The 24828-nt window shown below is 42.4% G+C and overlaps 1 long non-coding RNA gene across 1 annotated transcript in view; it reads right to left on the minus strand.

The window, feature by feature from the left end:
- Positions 1-24828, minus strand: part of LOC105354499 — a 280743-nt gene that overhangs the window by 47293 nt on the left and 208622 nt on the right. The window contains exon 6 of the long non-coding RNA XR_002873627.1: positions 16174-16283. This is a non-coding gene — a long non-coding RNA (uncharacterized LOC105354499). The remainder of the gene's footprint in view (positions 1-16173; positions 16284-24828) is intronic.

The raw sequence follows: 24828 nt of genomic DNA on the forward strand, positions 1-24828 counted from the left end.
TGTAACATCTGATTGAGTGGAGAGGCCCCGCCCATTTTAGATTTGTTATACAGAGGGCTCTGGGGGCCTCGTGGCGGTCCGGGGGCCCTGGCCTGGGTGGCGGATGTGGTCGCCCAGGGGGCGGTTGTTCTCTATCTGCTGCCGTGTGGCGTTGGGGGGTTCCGGCTGCCGCTACTGCTGCGGCGGGGGGTCTTGGTGTGGGGGTGGCTGGGCACTCTCCCTCCTTCTTTTCACGTTCCACCATCCATTTTAGAAGAACATAAACACTCACCTGAGCACAGGTGTTAGCTCACCTTTGCACTAATAGTGTGCGTGATAGAATGAATGAAATATTTCACACTAGTTGGTTTGAAGGCATAAGTATGCGTGTGTGAACACTATTTGTATGGTGTACATGTTGACATGCGGACATTTGTTTTGGAGCCAACAGGTGTGTTTATAACATCTGAGTGTGTGTGTGGACAGGCCCCGCCCTTTTAGACTTGTATTACATCCGAACCTCACTTTAATGAGTATAACCATCCAGAAATTTGTTGCTTTATTCAGCTTCATGGTTTTAACCCCCCCCCCCCCCCCCCCCCCCATCCTATGATCACCCTCCTATCCCCCCCTCTCTCTAACATCCCTCTCTCTTCTTCCCTTCTTTCCTTTTCCGTCCGGTCCAACACAAAAGACTTTCAAATATGATTGAAATGAATTTGGCCTCCATTCCGAAAGGGGTTTATTCAGACATACCTCTGGTTTGTCAGAAGACTCATAACCCCTCTTGTTAAAGTAAAACATGATTAACACAAGAGGCCCTCAGCTTTCATCTGTCTGCCCAGCTGTTGGACAGGACAAGTTAAAAAAGATTTGTTATACATCTAAACCTGACAGTAATAATTCTACATTTCATCCCTCCTCTTCTTTTCTGTTCGGTCCAACAAAAAGCTGTTACAAATATAATTATTATAAATAAAGTTTAGTCTAAAGAAAAAAGGAGTTTGGTGTGTCAGAAGATTCTGTTGTTAAAGTAAAATATGTCCAACACAAGAGGCTTTCAGCTCGCATCCGTCTGCTCAGCTGTTGGACAAGTAAAAAAAAGAAACAGAGATGTCGAGATGTGACAAAGATGTCTCCGGTGTTAAAGCTCTAACGCCTAAAACATAACAGTTTGGGTCGCCAGTTAAATGACTGTTTTTGTCTAAAAAAAAAGGGGGTCAGGACATGACATTCCAGACCTGGACTTCCGGTTACGGCTAATGACGTCTGGGCGCCATGTTGTTGTCTGCAACCAGGTCCTTTTGTTTTTTGGAGATACAGACGGCGCCATGATGGAGTCAGACGACATCAGTAATTAGTCCGATTTGGTCTTCGTTTCTACGGCAAGCCCTCTTACCAATCAGGAGTGAGCTTTTTGGAAGGCCACACCCCCACTATTTGAAAAAGGGGTAAAATAAATCTGTCCAACGTTTCAAACTTTGGACATGAGGCCGCCTACTTAGATTGAGAATTCTTATTGGTCTAGAGGATTATCAAGAAGATGTTAAAAAAAGGTATCAGATGAAGGATGTTTATCCTGACCAATAGACACTTCCTGTTTGGAACGCCATGGGGGAGGGGCCACTCAGTCCAGTTCTCATTTACAGTCAAAGGCTAATATGTACCTATAAGTGCTATGTTGTCTTAGTGCTAAAAAACCTAAATAAATGCAAATTTTGGGTTTTGTGAACCCTCAGATTCTTAGTTAATGCACTTTGAGCTACATCAAGTTCAACTGGGGCATAAATATTTCAAGCAAGACTTTTTTTTATTGAAGTGACACAAACGCTGGTTTCTCTCGCAGCGTCACAACAATCGACACAACAAGTCGGCACCGCCCTGACAGGCCCTCGGAGCAAAACAAGCAGGACGCCTGATTTAAAACATCAATGATTTTAATCAGTGTCATTCCACAATCACCAACAATAGTTGGGGAAAGCGTCTGACAGTGGCAGAGATGAGCAGCCAAGCAGGGGGGGGCTCTCCACGAGATAAGCCCTGAAATCAGCCAGCCTGAAGGAGCGTCACCTGAACAAGAGAGATGATGAGTTGGCCCGCTCGCCAACCACCAGCGGCACGGGAAGCACCTCGGCGGAAATCTGCGCAGAAAGATGGATCATCCTTTTGTATGGAAATGATCCGTTTGAATCCCTGACTCTCTGCTCCAGATTTACAAAAGAATAAAGGCAGATTAGCCGCTACACAACCTCCAACAAATGAGTGGAAGCCACGACGGCAGCAAACAGGAATGACCATCTGGAAACGGATTTCCCGTTCAGAGACGAACGACGTAAACATGTTTGTCTACTTCTGATGGAGCAGAGGCTGGACTTTTCCAGAATTCTTGTGTAGTCTGATGTCTTTCTTTTCCATATGTGTGATGCTAACATTAGCGCTGATATCTGCAGCACCGGGATCCCACTGATTGTTAGAAAACAATCCCGATGAGGACCAGAAACCAGGAGAGTTTAACGGTGGAGTTGGTGCTTTATCGTCATTTTTCAAATCTTTTTTTTTAAATCAAAGTTTGCTGCTTCATGTAGATGACTCCATCTGGAGTAAAAGTTCTTCAGATACAATCATGTTTTACAAGAAAGACAAAGGAAAACTGTGAAAAGCTGCTAAACGCTAAGCTTCAGTTAGCCTTTTATAACATGTGAAAGGCTAACGTGGTAAATACTGATCTGACCAAGGACTTTAAACCGTCAACAGACAATTCACAAAGAGCTGGGTCAAAGAAACGAGGGAACATTTTGATAGGACAAAAGGTGGAGATGTGGTGCTGCTCAGGAAACCAAGAAGATGATTTGTTGGTGTATTTTTTTTGATGTAACAAAGTCATAATTTTTTGGTTTGTTTGTTTTTCAGTATGCGGTGTGTTATCAACAAGGAGGCTGTCCTCGTCTCCCCCCACCCTTTTTAGAAAGGGAAACATTGTTATGGATGAAACCAAACTAGCTTACGGTCACATATCCCACGCTGTGACATAAATGCAGGTTTATCAGCTAAATCAGCATATTTCTACACGCCTCCCGGCGGTCGCAGAGGTTCTAGGGAAGAGGGTTTTCTTGTGTGGAGGTTGGGCGGTGGCAGTCCAGTGACAGGTGTGGGGCAGGAAGGCAGCAGTGTGATAATTGACTGATGATCAGCTGTTTTCAGACTGCCACCCCCGTCCCACTGCCACGTCCTTGTTACAATCAGACGGTGACGGCGCGGGAAGTCAACGAGGGTTGGGGGGCCCGGCGATGACCAGACGACAATCTGACGTGTTAGTCACCCCAAGGCAACCAAGAAAAAAACTTTAATTTAATTGGTATTTGTTCATGAATTTGTGAGGTGCTGCCCTGACCAGGGTGGCAGAGGCAGAGGGGCGGAGAAAGGGGCCGGCGCTCAGAGGCGGGTAGCGCCTGCAGGCCGTACAACGCCGCTAACAGCTTAGATTTGTGTTGTTTTTGTTGAAGCTAAGCTGCTACTGTAAGCTTCCTAAAGGGAACAATGCTAAGAGTTGATTTGTTTTCAGGACGGCATCAGACAGGAAGTTGTTTTTGAGGATTGAGGCATGAAACGTTGAGCTCCTGATTTCATTGGAGGTTTGACAAAAATCCAACAGATGGCAAACTTTACGCATTTTCCCGCATGTTCGCACATTTCTGGGAGAATGGCCGCTCGTTTCTGATTGGCCGGCGTAATCAGGGCAGACAATGATTTTTCAAAGCGGGACTCAGATACCGTCTGAAAGGCGTAAAACCAGAATCCGCTCCGCCTTGGTTATCAAAACACTGCGAGTAAAAGAAGGATCCTCTGACAGTGTTTTTCATTAGGAAATAAAGAAAAGCACTGTTCTCTGCAGACGAGCGCTGATCTGCAGTCTAGAAAATGTAATAAGAAAGACGAGATGATTCACTGCTTCACAATTAAACACAATCACGCCCAAAAACGGCCATGATGACAATTTAAAGCCGGCAGAATCAACGCTGGAAGGAAGGAGAGCCGCTGACGAGAGAAATGAAGCCAACGTGGCTGACACTCATTGAATTACGCGCTGACAGCTCTGCGTTAGTGCAGAGACGAAAGAAAAATGAGATTTTCAAAAGTGAATATGGGGAATGATGGTATTGCTTTCTCCACATTGTCAAACTTGACAGTGCTATTACCATTAACATCAGGTGCTGCCATATGGTATTCAGTTAGCGGGAATCCGACTCCTCTTTTGAATACTAATTGTTGTTTGGGAGCGACGCGATGAAAAAGAGGAATTCAAGTTGTGTCAACTAAAGGAAAGGTGTCAGTCGATTAATTTCTGAAAACAAAAAAAACAATGCAAAAGTTTTCAAAAAAACCAACGAAACAATTCCTTCAGCTTTTGACTTTTTCAGGGCTTGGCTTCTGCAGAATCGGGATCATAAATTCCATTTGGGGACAATTCTACTTTGCTATTTCCTCATTTCTTTAAAATATTATGCATTTCCTTAATAAGTTGTTAATAAACGAAGGACTTCTTTAAAGGCCATGAACATTACATTTAAAAAAATTGATTGATTGGAGGTTTCGTGGGATTGTTAGAAGATAAAGAGAAGCCAAAGGCTGAAATGCAGCTTAATTTCCCCTAGAATGGATTCATCTTCTATAACTAAATGAGCAGAATATTTCAACATGAGCTGAGCAGCAACTAAAGAGAAAAACTTGTTAAAAGTTGGACTTCAACTTCCTTAAGGGAACTTTTAAAGTGCATGGATGGGAGGACATTAAGACAAACGACAGCCGCTGTGTTATTCTGGGATTTTGTGGTAAAACATGATCCTTTCGTAAAACAACATTGATCTCTGCTCTAATTAGTTATCTTACTCGTCTTTTTGCGCCACGACTTGTGTCGCTTTCAGGTGGAGCTGTCGGCGAGTCAGGAGGAAGGATTCATTTGTCCGTGGATGCAGCCTGACAGTTTTCTGTCCAGACACGGGCGGCGGGACGAGCCGGGACGAGCCGAAACGGCCGTCGAACGCCGGCCGAGACGACAGAAGCACACAAACTGTCAACTGCCAACAGTCAGCTCTCTAACAGCAACATGCTACACTTAATTACTGCTGTGGGGGCAACGTTTTACATTTCTCTGACACATATGAAGAAACAGAATAAAATAAACACTAGAGGAAAAAGTACAGATATAGAATCTCCAAATGAAGCCTGATGGGGAAAAGACATTTGGCCCAATCACTGCAGTCTTTGTCGAGATGAAGCTCTAGTTCTCTAAAACCCTCCCACAGCAATGACATCTGCCAGAGATCCGGACATAAAAGCACAAAATTAACGCTAAATTGAAAAAACAATAGTTTGGTAAAAACTAATGAACACCAATACAATAGTTCTTCAAGATACATAAAAGCTATTTCAGCTGCAGAAATTTATGAATGAGCCTCATTTGGCTCCCCACTTCCACAGCTCGAGGAAACCTACTCCACCCGGCTCCCCCGTCGAGCCACAAAAATCCACACTGACCCCGCCCACCCAGGACGCTCCGCCTTCACAGATCTCTGTCAGACTCACAGTCAGAGGAAGTCGGACCTTAAGGCTAAAGAACAGCTTCTTTTCTATTGCTGATAAGAAGAGAAACCAGGAAACCAAATGTCCTTGTATTCATATATGATGGCAACAATAGAGTCTTCCTCTTCATGTACATCTCTGTGGGAGGGGCTGAGTCACCAGCTGCAGGAAACTACTGAAAAAATGTTAAAAATAACTGTATTTTGGCCCAAAAGTAAACACTTTCAAATGGATTCTTTTAAGCCTCTTCTGCTGGATCCCAGTTAAACGAAACCATAGAAGGTTTTTCTACAAACACGCAAACTGAACGTGCAGTTTGTAAAAATCACAACTGAATTAAAAATCCAAACACTGTTTTAAAAAGGATTACAGCTTTAAAAAGAATAATAAAAACCCTTTGAGGTGCTAAAAAATGTCCCAACAAAGAGAGGCAAAGTGAAAACTGACGTTTTTCAGGACATAGTTTGTACTAAGAAACCCCGCCCCCCTTCCCTTCCCCACTGCTTACGTGCTCTCCTGCTAGCTTACAGCCCCTCACACCCCCAACAGAACAATACCGGTTCAGCAAATGGATTAGAGATGTCCACCTGTACAGTTTAGATCCAGATTCCAGCTCAGACGAGGAAAACAAAGACGTCCATGGATCCACTGGTCTGACAGAGGATGCATCAGAATGGAGCTGGTGGCGAGCTTCTGCTCTGCGTCACACCTACAAGCTTTTTTCAACAGTACTTTCTGCTCTTGATTCACAACAATACTCAGAAATGCTATATTGAACTTAGTGTCCTCCATCATAAGCCACAAAAAGATGTTAAAAACACACTTTTTATTGAAGTCGGTCCAAAAAACGATAAGCTGGAGTCAAAACTGAAGCACTATTGAAAATAAAACAAAATAAAAGTCACCTGAGTAAATATATAAGTCCTTCAAATGCGTCTGGTTTTGCCAAGTCTCCTAACATCTAACAGAATTCTACAGCAGGCGGTTTTTATCTACACTGAAAATCCACCTTGAGAAATGTTTGCTGAGTGACCGATGAGTGTCGGCTCGCTGTTTCAGAGAGGAGGGTTCGTTTAAGGTTAAGAGAGCTTTGATCCACGCCTGTGGTTAACTAGCAAAGTGAGTCGCCTTCATTTAGTCCAGACAGCTGGTCTGGAAACCAAACAACCTCATCATGACAGATTTGACAGCTTTTCTGTGTTTGCGCAAGAAAACTCCTGTTCTGATTCCTTTTGGACGCAGATGAAACGCGATCCTAAACTAGACAAAAATGTTCCGCAGGTCAAATATCTCACAGATGCTGCACTTTGAAGTGAGTTTATTCAGACCCATCAACCTTCATATGGAGCACTTCCAAGAAAGATTACTGGTTATATTTCACCGACAATGTTTTCAAAATAAAAGCAAACTCAGTATTTTATTGTCTAAAATGTTTCTAAAACAAAAAAATCTAGGCGATGTTTGAGCTGTTTCTGATTTTTTTCATTTTTCATGCACTTCAAACATTAAGAAGCACAATAATCTGTCAAAATTGATTCAGATTTATGGTACATGAAAATCGTTGAAAACTAAAAATGTGTTTAAAAAAAAGAAGTGAACCTATCACTTAAGATCAATGCTTTAAAAATGTCCATCCGTCTTTAATTTTCATTGTGCCGTGTTGGCAGAGTTTCCTCGTTCCCTGTGTTTCTGATGGGGGGGTTCCAACTCCAAACAGAAAACAAGAAAACACCCCACCAAGTCCCATGGAGCCCCAAATAGTTTACAATTAAAACAATAAGTATGACCTACATAAGTCGTAAATATATGACTTCAATCTCGTAATGTAAGAGTTACAACTATTTTCTCGTAAAATTACGACTTTAAAGTGTTCGACATTTGACACAAAAACTGGTCCTAATACTTCGTCGTACTGCAGGTTCTTAAGCAGATTTAAAATAAATTGAACATCTTTGTATATTTAGCGCTTTTCAAAGTTGCGGCTTTTTAGGATTTTGTCTGCATGTTTATTAGCCTTCTAGTGAAGAAAAGTTTGAGCTATCTTTTAATATATTTCAGTTATTATTCATAGGAGAAATCAGTGACCAGTTCACGGATGCTTCAGAAGAGACATAAAAGTAAAAGTTTCCTTGAAGCAAATGCAGTGAGTTTGTTCCTGAACTTATTTATTTATGCTAAGTTGTGTAAAAGTATCTGACACTTTTCAGGCGTGCTGAAAGCGACCCAATGAGGCGGGGCGGACAGTTTCCGCCTGCCCGATAAAGATCCGCCGCGGCACAGAATCATCAAGCGAAAGCGGCGATCAGCGAAAAGTCAAAGCAGAGATTTGAGCGCGTGCTCTGGGGTTAATGACGGCTTACGTGGCGAGTATTTGGTCAACATTACCGCCGGCTGCAGAGGCATTCTCTTCTGTACTTGCAGTCAGGAGGTAAACAGTCAAATTGCAGACATTAGCACAAGAATATCCGCGACAAATTGCTCCAGGCGAGGAGCTCAGCCCATTATCTGATCAGATTTGACCGCACATTTTTCACTCCATCCGGCTGACAGGAACAGCACGAGTGGGTAATGTGGCAGCCGGGCTGACCTCGGACTGTCAGCGCGCCGCCACACTTCCAGCACTCCGCGACTCCTCTTCCCTCCCACTTTGGAGTTCTTAAGTCAGGTTCACGGCGGAGACTTCATGAATAAGCCTTAATGTGACAGAGAAATTGGGGATCACTTTCTGTGTCTGGCTCTGCCAACAGTGTGATGATATCGACGAGTAGATGGCGCGAACGCGGGAGACTCCAAAGAGCGGATTAGAGAGGGGAGATAAGGCTATCCACTGTAATTAAGCCCTATCTCTGTACAGCCACTGAAGAAAATAAATCACCCTTCAAAGCCTGCCAGAGTTGAAATGCATGAACAATTATTCAGTAATTAATCGTTTTACATACAGACTCCAATCACTAATAGGACATATTTTAACTACAGCATTAGAGTTCAGCCAAATTAAATTAAATATGAGTGCATTTAAGATCAACGCATTAGATCACCTATTTAACCTTTCCTAATCATTCTAATGTAATTGTATTAGCTCCTTATCAAGCATTTGTGATGTGTTCAATTTCTATTCCACTGATGTATAATTGAGAATGGGAGAAACATGAGGTGTGGCAGCAGACATACAAACAGTCTGAGCTCTGGAGGCGTCTGATCCGTGTGGTAGCTGATGGTCCGTTTGGCGTTGGTTGACTTTACAGGCAAAAGAGGTGAGCCATTCATAAGATGGTTAACTCGGATCTGGAAGGTTTTATTTTCAGGAGAAGGAAGAACACAGAAGATTTTTCTCTTTGCAGAAGCAGATTTTTCATTTCTGTTGGCAGGACTTTGATTTACCAACTGGCTCAGCTGGTGGTGCTTCTTTGGTCCAATTAGTCAAAGTTTGTTGGCTTGTTGATCAAACTGGCTTAGGTTTGCAGTGAAGGGATTCCTTCCAAATTTCTCATTTTTGGGGATTCAAAAAAATAGATAAAAATCTCAAATCGAAAAAACGTTTTGTGTTGTCGTTCAGAGCCGAGGTGGAACCATGACACAGAAAACAGGTTCTGGTCTATTCACTCATGCAGAGGAAATCTTTTTTTTCTGAGGAAAACTGCAGGTAAAAATATAACATTAAGCTACTCAGTAAGATCTTTATTGCAAAAGGTAGAATAAAATGTAGAACGTATGGTGTTAGGTAGCGATCAACCCTGTGCGGCAGCCAAGTACTAACCCAACGACACAGAAAAATGCAAATATTTACACTAAAACATGACACAAACATAAGGGGAAAGATAAGGGGGAATTTTTGAGTCAATCTGGAATGAAACAAGTTAAAAACTGCAGCTCAAAGCGGCTTCTGAATCTTTTTTTAGGATTGTTGTTTTATAGTTTATATTCTAATAAAGACACAGACAACAAAAAGATGACGATGGTAAAGATGGGATAAATGAAGCAAAAAATTGAAATGAAGCTGAACATTTTTAAAATCTCAACATTTAAAACATTTTAGTTAAATCTCTGAACTTAGTTTTTGATGGTGGAAGTAAAGTTTGAACAAGGTCAACAATGGTTAATAACTTTTATTAATGCTAAAAAGAAAAGTCTAATCTTTTTGTGAAATAAATGCTTAAAATAAGAAAAAAATAACTTATATCGCGTATAGGGCGCAAATATCAGGGTTAATGGCCGACGAAGTGTGCATTATTACTTTTTAACGCACGCCGTGGAAGCACAAAGCGCATTAAAAAGTAATAATGCACACTTCGAAGGCCATTAACCCGCTTATACCATGGTCACTTGCAAAGCAATACATATTAACCAGTTTTTAGTCCTTAATTCTTGTTTTTTTCCGATTTGGATTGCTTTTCTAACAAAAAGCGGACTATTTGTTACGTAGTGCGGCGCGCACTACGTAACAAATAGTCCGCGTCGCGCCTCACCTCCACTGCAGTCAAGATTCGGCGATATATATATATGCTGAACTTTCCGATGGGTTGAATAAAGCATCAGTTCAGAGAGAACGTTCTCCTCTTACCGCTTGTTTTTGTCCAAATGATGAAGCAAAAGGTTGTTTTAGAGAAGCCGGCGCAGTGATACAAAACATTTAAGCTAGGTGACCGGAACTTCTTTTTTCACCGTGCGGTTATCACTGTGGTATATCACTTTTTAATGTACAACCAGCAGCCAATCAGAATCGAGATTTCACCTGGACCATGGTATGAATCACGTTTAAATTACGTAATTGTTGCAGGAAGCGCTAATGAATTTCATATAAACAGCACAATAATCACACACTGTTCATGTTCCACGTTGATTTCCATGTTCCTTGTGTGGTTTTGCTGTGGTTTTAACGTGGTTCATTCATGATACATCTGTGAAAATCTCACGTAGTCGAAGTCGACAACTTTTTTCACTTTTTCCCCGTATATTCACGTCTGACCAGTTTTCATCCGTGCAAAATGCGTAGAATGTCCATAGCGGCAGTGGGACACGGCCTTTAGTGGTCCAGGTCCTACCCTGGTTCCAGTTCTATGGCTAACTCTGGATCTGCGATCAGTGTGGACGTCTTGCTGGAGAACAGAAAACCTTCATCGAGGTCTTCCGTTATCCAACCCTCTGTCCCTAACAATAAAGGCTGTTTTGCTTTTGGACAAAGCTATCTATGTGGGTTTGGGCAGCAAAGGCCTAAATGGATAATCCACATGAATAAAACAGAAGATGTCTTTGAAGCGTGGTGACATTTCCACATCAACTGGAATGAAAACATCGTGCTCGCCTTGATCTGTTTATGTGAAACCGAGCCAAGCGCTGAAATGCTCCCATGTTTGATGTGCTGCGAAGGGTCCGAATCAGTTGACCAGCTGGTGCTCAGACAGACAAACATCTGAAATCTGGACAAACAGAGCGGTCAACAGCGCGCACAGGGCTGGGGGAGTCCACAGAGGGGGCACAAAGGTGCCTCTGTGTCAGCTGGTAGAGAAATACCCCTTTAAAAGTCTGCCTTGATGAGAAAAGGAAAACATTTACACATCAGTGGTGTTTCAATAGAATTCAGTTTGGGTTTTTGAAGCTGATAATGGACTCAATAGGTCTCATCTGTTGATTCTTTTTAAATGAACTAGACGTTGGCAGCGAAAATGTTTATACTAAAATGAATCTTCATTTTTGTTGTTGATGGAAAATGTTTTTTTTTCTCTTTCTGTTTCATATCTGCATTTTCTGAAACTGATGTTCGATGCCAAGGTCTCTTGTTTCTCACCTTTTCATCTCCCTCAGCTCATTCTGATGTACAGAACCTTCCAAATGTATGTTGGACCGTCTCCCATTACCCACCCACAGTCCTTCCATCCACCGTTTCTCTAAAATAGCTTTAGAAATGTGACATAAACCAAAGTAAAAGCCTTTAATAACATGAAACGAGCCTGTTTAACTTTGACAAAGATCTCAATTCTTAGCAGCAGATTGTGTTTTGCTCTGTGCCACTTTTCTGTGATTTTTTTCATTAATATGCTGATGACACCCAACTTTATTAGGCTGTACTTCCTAAGGAAACTGGCTAAATGCGAACTAAAGCTCAAACATCAAACTGTTCCTAAAAGTTGCTACTCTTGGTTTCTGTTTAGCAACCAAAAGCTTTAAGGAACGGCTTATACCGTCAACTTTTGAGTGTCAGTGAAAGCTGTGGACGACCATTTTTGGGCATCATCATTGACGAAGGGATCACTTGGAGACCTCATTTTACTAATATCAAAACAAAATTAGCAAAACCGATTGGAGTTCTCCATAAAGTCAAAACGTCTTTGGACAGCAAAGCTCCGTCTTTCCCAAACAAGTCATTGATTGTTCCACATCTGGACTTCTGGATTGAAACATGGGAAAACCCATGTAAGTCATAAACAAATCCAATTTTCATTGTATAATAAAAGCAGTAAGAATTATATCTGGCAGTAACTATAGAGATCCATTGCTCAGTAAATTGAAAATATTCAAATTGAATGGATTAGTTAAGTATTCTGAAGTAAAGGTACAAAGCTCATCAAAACCTTCTGCCATATAAAAAAACAAGAAAGAACGAGTAACTACAACCTAAATGGTCCTGAGGTTTTCTAATTGCCAAAATTCAGAACAAAAATGAAAAATGATCTTCCAATTCACGGGGTTCGCATATGGAACGATTGGAAAATTATCTGTAAAAGAGAGGAAATCCCTGATCACATTCAAAGAAATGGTCAAAGATGAACTACCAGAAATATACAAATAATGACTGGTATTTATACGGAGCCCGTGTCCTGACATTAAGATATAAAAATATATCTTGTTCCCACAGGTTATTATGTCGTTCGCACGAAATACTATTCTGTTCCCACAAGATACTATTGCGTTCCCTCAAGATACTACTGCGTTCCCTCAAAATACTATTCCGTTCCCTCGAAATGATTAACTTGTGCGAACGCAATAATTATGTCGTTCAAACGCAATAATTTATCCGTTCGAAGGCAGTAATTATTCACGTCATAAGTCATTCACGCAGATATGCTCTCTGTACACCGGCAAAACTAAGCCGCTTTCAGCGGTAACTTCCGTGTCTCTGTGACCCATATTCGTTCAAAAAAGGAACATGAAAAACAAAAATGATCACTTTATTACCGTCTCAATGAATATAAGAAAAATATCAAAAGATTTATGATAACTAGGCTGCTTTGTCACACGATAGCTCCTGCTAGGCTACTACTAGCTCCGCCGCAGAGCTCTTTGATGTATGCCGGCATTTGGGCAACTGGCTGGTCTGTTGTCAGACAGCTGATATTGTAGTTTAGGGTCGAATAGGAATAAAAATATTCAGAACTTGTCTTTTATTAACTTTGATGATGGCCAATCATTGGTCTTGTTGTTAGACCTTGGTCACAGGGACACGGTGATTGGCCAATGATTCGCAGCAAAGCATGCTGGGAAACGTGACGTACTACTATTGTTGTTATGCTACGAGCTAAAGGTAAGTGCTTTAGGCGAAGCAGCCAGCTTAATATGATATTTTTCAGATTTCCATCGAGACAATAACAGATCGACCATTCTTGCTTTTATTTTTACCCCTGTTGAATGCTCACAGAGACACGGAAGTAGCGGCAGGAAGCGGCTTTAGCAGCAAGATGACCGGAGGGCGGCACCAGATCATCATCATGTGAATGAACGTGAATACGATGGATGCTTCTGTGCTTTTTAAAATAAATAAATCTGTTCTCTAAACATCGTCCGTGTCTTCAATGCAATGTAATGAGACACACACAGACAGAAATGTGAAGGTATCTGCTGTAAATCTATGACGTAAATTAATAACAGGATCAATGATCGGCTAGTCAGTTAGCATGTATCCTTATAGCCTTCGAATGTAAAGCAACTGACTGCTAAAATTAATAAAAGACAAGTCCTGAATATTATTATTCCTATTCGGCCCTAAACTACAATATCAGCTGTCTGACAACAGACCAGCCAGTTGCCCAAATGCCGGCATACATGATCAGAGAGCTCTGCGGCGGAGCTAGTAGTAGCCTAGCAGGAGCTATCGTATGACAAAGCAGCCTAGTTATCATAGATCTATTGATATTTTTCTTATATTCATTGAGACAGTAATAAAGTGATCATTTTTGTTTTTCATGTTCCTTTTTTGAACGAATGTGGGTCACAGAGACACGGAAGTTACCGCTGAAAGCGGCTTAGTTTTGCCGGCGTACAGAGAGCATATCCGCGTGTATGACTTATGACGTGAATAATTATTGCGTTCGAACGACATAATTATTGCGTTCGAACGACATAATTATTGCGTTCGCACGAGTTAATCATTTCGAGGGAACGGAATAGTATTTTGAGGGAATGGAATAGTATCTTGTGGGAACGGAATAGTATTTCGTGCGAACGACATAATAACCTGTGGGAACAAGATATTAATCTGTGGGAACAAGATATATTTTTATATCTTAATGTCAGGACACGGGCTCCGTATTTTTAAGTACTGTACTGGTGTAGAAAAGTAACAGAAAGATACACATATTGATTTTTTTTCAACCATGTTTTTGGTGTTTAAACACTGCAACTCATTTGGAGGAAGACTTTGCTCTTTTGTTGAATGTGTGTACGTTACAGAAAAATACCTTTTTTATGCTGCTCCCTTTTTTTCCCCTTGCTTAAGATGTCTGGTACTGTTTTTTAATGTATACTTTTTCTTGTGGAAAAGAAAACAATTAATCTGAATCCGAACCTTTAATAGTTTTAAGCCCAACCGCTTAAACTGTAAACATTTTTTCAGGAACTGAAGCTGAAAACAACATTTTAAACTACAGTTTTAACAGCTATAGAGGTAATCTATAACTATTTCCAATTTAAAACATCAACAAGGTGAGTCTGGCCTCAGTTCTTTCTGCATCTATTTATGCATTTCTGTCCGTCACCTCTTTGATGGTTCAGGCTGCTGCGTCTGTTGTTCATTTCTGATCTAGAGCCTCATATTTTAAAAACACCACGCTCACTACTTTTTCATTTTTTTTTTTAAACGGCAAATATGACGTCACCGTTTTCATGAAGTAAATATCTAATAAATAGGAGCGTTTTCCCACAACTAGTAATGACTCCAGTGTGTTCTGATCATTAAAAAATATTGAGTCTTTATTAAAAAATACATTTAAATGCATTTTTTGGGGGGCAGAAATATGCTTTGTGGTCTAATTCTGTCAAACTAGTGAGCATTGATGCAAACTGGTTTCTCGCAGAGACTTCTGGGAAATCTTTAAGGCACTGGATTGTGGAATTGTAGATTCAGACAGTAGTGAAGGAATTCAGAAGTAGTATAAGTGCAAAAACGCAATCCACAAATAAAGTCGATGTTTGATTGATTTTCTTTTAAACATGAAAATAAACTTTGAAAGGAAGTATTTGCTGCATCTGTATGAATAAAATAACACAAACCGTATTGACAAATATTCGATTTTCTCATGGCAACGAGAAAAACAGGACTAATTAGATTAAAATATAAGGGAGAAAATACTAGAACGCGTCATTTAGTGCAGACAGAAGCGCATGTGGGAGACATCACGGGTCAGAAAGAGCAAGAAAATTCAACATAACTTATATTTCTTCTATGTTGTATTCTAAAATAAATATGGGAAAGTGTGTTGGGTTTCTATGCTTACTTTTCTATTTATTTACAAAAACTACATTAAGTTTTGAAGTGTTTTAAATGTAAAGAGTCCTTCTCTACGCCTCTCATAACCTCCAGGGGGAAAAAACAAAACAAAAATCAACAAACCAAATATTTCCAAGCATGTGTGCATAGATAGGATTCTATAATATTATCTGTCCATCTATGAGATGTTCTTTTCTCTTCGTCTTACTCAGGTTTAAAAAGAGGAATCTCTGGGAGGTCAGAAACGTGACCCTGCAGTGATGAAGAAACAACAATCTGCTGGCCTTGATTCCATTCTCCAGCCGCTCAAACGTCGCTGCCAAACTTTCCTTTTCTTCCGTCTTTTCACCTTCTTTCCACCTTACCCCGAGGCTCGGCAGAAGGACAGACGAGTGTTTTGCCAGGAGCACAGAATCACAAGCTTTAAGTCGGTTGTTGCTCGACTCCTCCAGAGAATGACAACTACCAGGAAACAAAGATTGCACGACGGCTTGACTGACAGCCTTTTATGTCTGCTCTCTGCAAGGTCAGATGCAGCCCAAATAGAAAACGCGTGCGAGTGATCCGGAATTTCTTAAAAGAGCGCCCTTGCAGTGGGATTTAACGCTGTATGTTTTTGGGTACAAACGGAGAACCTGACTGATGATTGGCAGCCGGCAGGAGCCAAACGGCGCCGGAGTCAAAGCATCTAAATATAATTGTGGGACTGCAGCCGTGTCGACTTCAACCTTGCCTCACGAATGTCAGGAGGAGGAAATGTGTTTGGGTTAATTTCATTATATTATCAAGAGAATAAGGCAATTACTAACAAGTGACAAAAAAAAGGGCAATTCTGGGGATAACTGACCGCGATTCGTCCTCTCGACAGGTGGCTATTCATAATACAGCAGGTGATTGTATGAATTATTTCCTACCTGTCATTCACTTCTCTCCGCAGTCCGACTCTCCGCGTAATTGTAGTCCCGTAGCTTTCACTTTGGCGCTTACGGCGGGATTCTTGGCTGACCTTTGCGGGTGCAATTATCTGTGGACATTAAGGAGAGGAGCGAGTGTAAATATTGCACGGGGAACCCCCCCCCCAAACAGACGGAAAGCAGTTACGGTTCCATTAAACCAAGCGGTCATTACTTTTTTTCCATGACGGAGACCTAATTTGAGGAAGTGTTCTGCTGTGAGGCGTGCTGTCGAGCACAGCCGGGATTATTCTCTTTGTAAAATATCACATAACCCGCACATGCTGCTTCCACCTGATAAAACTGTGCGGCAACTCGGGCTTCTTGTTATCCCCGAAGCACAGAAGCACATCAGTGTGTTTTCCTACTGTGTGCTACAGCGGCGCACGTTGGTATTTTGCACATATTCTTATTCAATAACCTGCCGATGAAAACCAGCAGGACCTCCATTTGCCTTCTGACGTTTAATCTCCAAAAGAAAACACTTCCACACAAAGCAGCTTCAAGCTAAGGAACAGCGCGGGGTCATTTGGCACCGGGGAAAGTTTGGGTGAAAACGAGTTTCCATGGAGACTAATATGTTTGCCGGGAAGCGGGATTTCTGTTGCGAGAGAGAGAGAGAGAGAGGCGAGCGGTGGGGCAGGAAGATAACACGCTCGCACAAAGAAAGCCGGTGTCAACACGGGGCTCAACCTGCAATCAGCATGCGCGTTTGGGCACGGCGCGGCGCCACATGACAAAAGCGGGGCGCTCTCTGAAGCACAACAATGAGCACACGGCTTCAATGTGCTTCTTTAAAAGGTGGATCCAGGGAGCTCCAAACACCGCATGAAAGAACACAATTTACATCTTCCAAATTGGTCACGAACAAAAGAAAACAAGTTTAGAAAGTTGCATCTGTTGTTTCGCTCAACACAGACAACTTCCTGTTTGTGTTCAGGAGCAGAATTTGTCGCTTATTACAATGATGTGAAGGAAAAAGCGGCTTTTTAGCTAAAACCTACTGGAGATGGTTTGTTCCTGACATTATTTGGAGAAAAGGCTGGAGTGTGACTCAAACATGTATGATGAGTAAGAAGATGAAAGGAGTTTAAAATAATGCATAAAATACATCAAAGCAATCCAGCCTAACTGTACATTTAGCAAAGAACATCCAGAAACAATTAACCGTCTTTTTTGGAATTGGACTGAAAGACTTTTTGGGAAGAAAGGTTTATCAAAGAACATATTCACCCGGACTTCACTCTGAAATTTAAATATCATTCTTAGCTTTCATAGTAAAAACGTCAACTCGCATAAAAAACTATTAAAATTAATTTTACATTCATAAATGCAAATTCTAATCATTTTTATTTTTCCCCGTATTAATCAAACAAATTAAAATGGATTTCTGTACTATCTCTAAAAGTCTTAATCTGAAAGAAATATGTATATTTAAAGGTTATAGAGCCTTGAATGTTTTTGTGTAAAATGCATGTTATGATGATCATAACATGATCATCATAACATAATCATGTTATGATGACCATGTTATGATGTGATCATCATAACATGACCATCATGTTATGATGACCATGTTATGATGTGATCATCATAACATGATCATCATAACATAATCATGTTATGATGACCATGTTATGATGTGATCATCATAACATGATCATCATAACATGATTATGTTATGATGATCATGTTATGATGATCATGTTATGATGTGATTATGTTATGATGATCACATCATAACATGATCACATCATAACATGATGTGATCATGTTATGATGTGATCATGTTATGATCACATCATGCTGTTAGCGTGATGACAACTTGAATGCATGTGGTGAAAAATGTAAATGAAAGCTACACTCCCTTTTTTTTAATAACTTTGTGTACATGAGGGAGGAGGGGACAATTTAAAGATCCATATTTCCAAGTGTTGTCATAAGTTTCATTAATCAAAACAAGTATGCTTAAAACTTACAACAAATGGAGTTTTTTTTTAACTATTTCAGCACTAATTTATTTAGTAACTAAAGTTTAGTTACTAACCTCATCATCATTTTGACTTTCACCGTCTGCGTGGGTCACTGCTCTCTGTTACAGATGTTTAATTACCAGATCTGTACCTGCTTGGAATGTGATTAACCTCCAGTTCAGCGGTTCTAATCCCAGACTTCCTGCCCTGCATACTTTGGAGGCGTCTCAGGCCCGATTCAAACGAATGGGTGCTTATCAGGCTTCTCCAGAGCCTAATGAAAATCTGACCCATTTATTTGAATTAAGTGTCTCGGAGCTGGAAACATGTAAAACACGCAGGGCGGACTCTAATGAAAGCAGAGTCTCTGCACTTTGGGATCCATAAATATCCCAGCCCGACTCGGTAAACAACAGAAAAACTGAGAGGTTGGGATTTTTCCCAGACCTGAACTCATGCAGGGAATAAAAACCCAAAGAGTTGCTCTGTTTAACGGACAAAACAAAGGAGTGGAGCAGACGTGGGTTTCTATTTAAGGCTTCAAAGATGCTTTCAACCAAAAAAACCAGGATGTACACGGATGAAAGTTCATCGCTAAACAGAGACGACAACCTGAAAATGCCCACAAACTGATAAATCAATCTGAGAGGAGAAATCCCAATGAACTCTGATATCTACCACTTTGATGCGTTTCTGATTGAAGAGTGGTTCTGAAAAAAAGCCTGACATGTTTTCATGTCTTCATCGCAGCAAAGTAAAGTGGACAAACATCTGTGAGACAGAAGCAAACCTCAATTTAAAAACAATCACAGTTTTTTTATTTAATCTATGTATCTTTATTTCAGTGCATTTTTAAAAATCACCATAAGCTTTTGCTGATCAAATGGATTATTCATACATTTTTACAACAGCAGGTTTAACACCGCGTTCAAACCGAACGCCGTTTGTGCGCCAAATTCTCCAGTTTGCTGCTGGAGACAAAAATCGTAAACGTGACGCTTCAAAAGTGAGTGGGAGGAGCTACTGTTAAAGGGTTTCAGCCTCATGGCTTTGTACGACATGGCCGAAGTTTATTCGCTTATGTCTTTTATCACAGTCTCAGTACCAATAAAAAAAATAAATGAATGAGTGTCAACATGAATCAATTAAATAATTAAATTCCTGGCAAATTAGCACTTTTTTTTTAATCGCGTTAATCTCATTTATCATCTATGACTATTGTCGTGTTCTCAAATATTTAAAAAACAAATGTCCAACTGTTTACCTTGAAAGTATGTTTTATCTGACTCAGGCTGAAAACGCCTCCGTACGTCTTTCTTTTTGTGTACCTCCATGTCCACGCGCTGTGCCGCGTCGCTACTCTTTATGTGCGACTTTGTCGTTTTTCATTGAACTAAGGCAAACAAGCCCACAAGGCCACAGCTGTTACCTCTTCTGTGAGGGATAAAGCCCGGCCAGGTGTGCGTTATCATGAATTAATGGGCTGATCGGTTTGGACGATAAACTGTGGAATAAGGTGTGTCAACAAATGTATGTACGATGGACGTTGGTGGTCAATATTGCTTTGGATTGCTCAGAAAAGTTTTCCGACTGATTTAAGGTGTTAAATTAGAGACTCTGGTCCAGATGTTTGGTTCTTGTGTTTGGCTTTTTTAATTGTTGGAGATTGAAAAGAAAATCCCCTTAGTGGTGTTCAGGTAAAGGCTGGAAGTCTGTTATCAGGAAAATGTTCAAATTTGATGTTTTACTAACCACAATGTCTTGAATTCAAAGGAAAATATCTCCAAATGAGGCTTTTCACAGTAAAGATTAATTAAAATAGATTAATTTGATTAATTAATTGCAGGCCCTGAACAATTAATCCCACAAAAACCTTTTATTGCATGACATTACTAAAAAAAAATTCAATCTGATTCTCCTCCATGTTAGTTTTTTGACTCCACCCACTGATCAGGTCATAAATACATCACACTAAGCAGAGTTCCTGATTGGTCGGGGTGACGTGAAATCTTGGCCCAAGTCTCAAATATTTAAACCTAAAACAGGCTGCAGGTCCTCTGATTGGGTCCGTACGCCCCAGACGCACCTTCAGCGTGAACGCAACTTAAGGGCTGGAATTCGCGCGCCTCCATTTTCCTAATTTCTCTCATTTTTTAAGCAATTTTTTTCATCCTTGGATCCAACAAAGACGCTCATTTCCAACCTGCCCTGGCCCCGCCTACTTTATTTTCAAAGCAGCCTAAAGTGAAGGTGCTGCTTTTTGATGACCACGGTCCAAACCAGAGAAAAAGTTGCTCTGAGTAAAGATTGGGAGGGAAGCCCGGATGTTTCCGTCTAAAAGGACTTCTTAGGCCTTCACAGACATCTTTAGTTACTCCAGAAATGACCTTTTATAAAAACACACAAACCCCTCACGGAGGAGATTCCGATTCTGGTGAGGGGGTTTGCTGCACGGTTGCCTGCAAAACAGACAAAAAGCCATTAAGTGCTGCTCAGAGGTGACCTTTATTTTGAAGAGCCGTGATGTGACATGCTGTGAATTAGCCACAATCAACGCTGCAGAAATGTGCGGCGTTGTGCGGCGCGCTCTGCAGGTCAACCGTTGTGTCGAGAGCAAATGGGAGGGGAGTGGACGCCGCACACAAATTTATGACAGAGCACGCTCCAAAGTGCAGCTCCGCCCGCCACAGGCCGGACTCTGATGCCGCCGCCGTCATTGGGTGCAAGGTGAGGCACAGACGTGCAAATGAGGAAAGTATTGATGTGATCGAGTTGGGATTTTTGCTTATCACCACAATATCAAGTCACCTTGTTCTTTTATTTCCCCCCCCCTAATCAACTGTCAACAATGGCGCTATCTAACCCTGATATGAAGCCAATTAAAGCGCCGTCTGAATCCACGGCGCCGCTGCCTGCATTCTAATTTGCTGTGGACTCAGCCTGGAAGTGTGGCGTTCTGAGGCAACTTTTTCCACAGAGATCACTCAAACAGGCGGAGCTTGGCTTCCACAAGCCTCTGTTTCATCTCGGGGTTGAGGCAGAGGGTGAAGCTATTGACACACGGAGCTACGCCTAAGCCACTTCACATCCCAATCGATGGCAGGTCCACTCCGCTGCGAGTGGCGCTCCCTTACACGCCCGGGGAAGGACTTTGAGAGCGCACACGCCGAGCTGCTGTCTGGTCCAGCAGAAGGTTCAGTTCCAGCACTGCGCTCCTCCTTTGTTCCTCCATCAAAACCCGTTTGAGGGGTTCTCTGCTCGCCGTTTGGCTGCGGCGAAAGCGTGAAACAGATGGCGGGCTATTTATGGACGGCGCGGCAGAGTCCAGCTCACATTTGAGTCCTTTTAAATGGTTTCTACTGTTTTTAGTCCGGGCTAGGGGAGTGTCCATATGACAGAAGATTCTTAAATTTGGATTTAATCTCCACAGGGAGAATAATCCCCCCCCCATTGAGAAGCAGACCAGCCCAGCCCGAAGTGAACAGGAAGTAGGCAGACATTAATGACGGCAGGAACCGCTCTGAGGTCCGAGGACGGCGTCTCCTGTGGACGGTGGCCATGGAGTCGTGTTTGTGGACTGACCAACCCGTGCAACTAAAAACGCCAACGTGCCGTCTGACAGCGGGTGACAGTTCAGGATGGCATGAATCTTTATCTTACATTAGGAAATTTGCGAGTCCAACGCCTTATCGCCGCGGGCGCCTCGGCTGAACTCAAAATGATTTCTATCTTTGTGGAATCCATTGCAGATTCCTCTCAGGGCCGGTAGAGCAGGAGGCAGATCAGGGTGGGGGGTGGGGGGACGGCGGCCGGGGCTCACAGGTCAAGTCAGATTAATCTCAGGCTATCTGATGGGTCCATCCCAGAGCCGCGCCATGTGTGAGAAATGGCACATTTTAGATTACAGCACTTTCTGTAAAAGCCTTTAGCTGTTCGGCACGGCTCTCAGTAGTTTGGAGAATCCGCCTTCCTTCCCTCTCTTCTTTTAAGGTCATCCCACAAAGTCCTATCGCTCCCAGGTTCAAGGGCAAAATAAATCAGCAACGACACGAGGCATCGGTGCTTTTGCGGGGGCTTGGAGGTCTCCTGTCTGCTGCTCAGGCTGAGAGATCCCTTTGTGTCTGACGCTGGATCACATTAACAGCCTGAGTCATTACCTTAATAGCGCTGCCACCAGTGCCACATGAATAATGCCTCCAGTGACGGGTTTCAAACCAGCACAAAAAGCAGAGGACCGTTATTAACCAGAAACCCATAAATGGTACTCGCAGTGCATCCAGGGGCAGGGGGGTCGTTGCGCTCTCTGTTCTCTGCATTACCTGTTGACTCAACATGAGCAGTAAAAACGGAGGAACGCCGTGTTCACGGGGGGAGGAGGGGAGTCTGATCCCGAAACGGCTTCTTCTGATGGTCCTTTTGGTTCTGCAGGTGTGAACGTGCACCTGAACTCAACCAGGTGAACTCTGGGAGAAAAGGGTCCACCTGCAGATGAACTCCGGTGCGGTTCACTTCAGAGTGACCACAGCAGACTTGGTCCAAAGAGAGGCGGAGAAGAAATGAAGACAAGTCTGAAGAGCAACAAAGGTTTGAAAACCGGGGGAATGTAGCTTAGTCCCACCTGTCCTCACAGGTGGACACGGGGGGTCTGCAGATAAAAAAAAAGGTCAAACCTTGTTGGGCCACACAGGTGACCCGCAGGAAATATCTAGACCGTAGACCGCTCAGCGAACCCGTAAAGAGAAAATACACTTTGTTTTCTACAGATGTGTCGTAGTGAACACTACAAAGGTGAAATGCAGATGTGTCGTACAGATTGATCACCCCCCCCCCCCCCCCCACACATCCAAGAGTCCAGTTCACAACAAACGAACCGACACCAGTTGATCTGGACTTTTTAAAGGCCTTGTATGTGAAGAGTAGTTTGTGACTATGTTGGTGTCGTGTCCTCTCATGATTGGTGGGTTCCTCAGGGAGGCGCTGGTGTCACTTTAGTCACCAAAACAAACCAGTCCTTTCATGTTTTTGAGTCCTTTTTTAATAATTTGCTGACGGGAAAGTCATCTGAGATAATAACAGGCCGCCAAGGTAGGTGTGCCGCTGCAACCTTGGACAAAAAAAAAAAGTCTGAATGACCCGAGGCCTGAAAAGTGTTTCGAACCAACACCGGCCATCAGAACCGAGCCTCCTGGTAAATTTCAGAGTAACAGCCACCTAAAACCCATATTCAGACACAAGTCTTGAGATCCTTCAAAAGCCGAATCTGCCCTCACCTCCTCCGCCTCGCTCTGCACCGGGGGATCGGTCTGAAATCAGGGATAGGAGGGTCAATAACGGCAAAGCATGCATGCCAGATTCTCTGACTGGCACATCAAAGTTTCCCTCAGTGGTGCTCAACACTGCCTTCCTTCCCATCGCACCAATTTAGCGCCGTCCGAGGGGAGCTCCCTAATCCATGCTTCTGAAAATGCGCTTAATCAACCTCTGATTAAGAGGGAGCACGCCGAGGTGTCCAGAAACATCCCCGCTGCCCCCGTCTCCCCCCGAAGCCGGTCAAAACACAAAGAAATGGGATGTTTTTGTCATCCGCTCCTCAGCGTTTCTCCTGTTCATTACTCTCTGGCCACCAGCAAATGCAGAGCAAACATTTAGTTCCTCATTTCTCCCGCTCCCGTCCTCCTTTTGTCTTTTTTAATGTTGTGGTGAGCGTCCCCCCGGCGTCTGCCGATGAATTAAACATCAGAGTGTCTGTGGGAAGGGCACAGATTCCTCTGAAAAGGCTGGAAAGTAGAGCGCCGGATGAGCGGAGCGCCGTGGAGGAGGTGACGGGAAGCACGAGGACGAGGAACCACCGGGGAACCCCTTTGACCTCCAACATCAGCGTGCATAGTCACTCCAACTCTGACACATGGGGGGGGGGGGTCACAAACTTACCAGGGTTTACTTCAAACGACAGAAGTTTGAAGAGACGTTTCTTGGGTTTGTATCGACCGGATCCAGGATTTTATTGCCTTCACACTTTCCCACAATCAGAAGTGGATTAAGCAACTTTGAGTCACATCTGTGCTGCAAAGGACAATCATCGGGGTATTGCACAATCAGTTTGGGTTGACTTTGAAGATGGGGGGGAGGGCATTTTGTCTAAATTAACTCACATCAGAACTTTTTTTTTTTTCTTCAGTCAATTTTTGGGGGATCTGGAATCAGAGGACAATTTACACCTCCAAGTTCCTAAGTAATCAGATTACAACTAGATTACAAAAGTTGGGAAACTGCGCACAGACCTGCAGCTACACATTTACAAAGATAAATTTGCAATAATAATAAGTTATTGGCGGTTAAAGTAAACATTGCTTTAAATTAGTCAGAAAATTCCAGATGGTTAAACAGGCAGTTTAAAGCTAAGAAGGTTTGCATTCGGAGGAATTGGAGGAAGTTTATTGATCTGTTTTCAGTCACAACATACCGTGTCAATGGAGTCGTATCTTTGTGCTTTTATTCTGAATTCTTCATTTACGCTTCTGTCTCCAAAAGTTGTAGTTTCACAGAAAAGTTGTTCTCACAATATTAGTTCTTTCCCAAAGACCATTACAAACCCACTCTGATAAAAATAGTGTTCCTGTGGCATTTTTCTGATGATGGAGGG

Source organism: Oryzias latipes, chromosome 8 (genome assembly GCF_002234675.1).
Source record: "Oryzias latipes chromosome 8, ASM223467v1".
Classification (NCBI taxonomy): Eukaryota; Metazoa; Chordata; class Actinopteri; order Beloniformes; family Adrianichthyidae; genus Oryzias; species Oryzias latipes.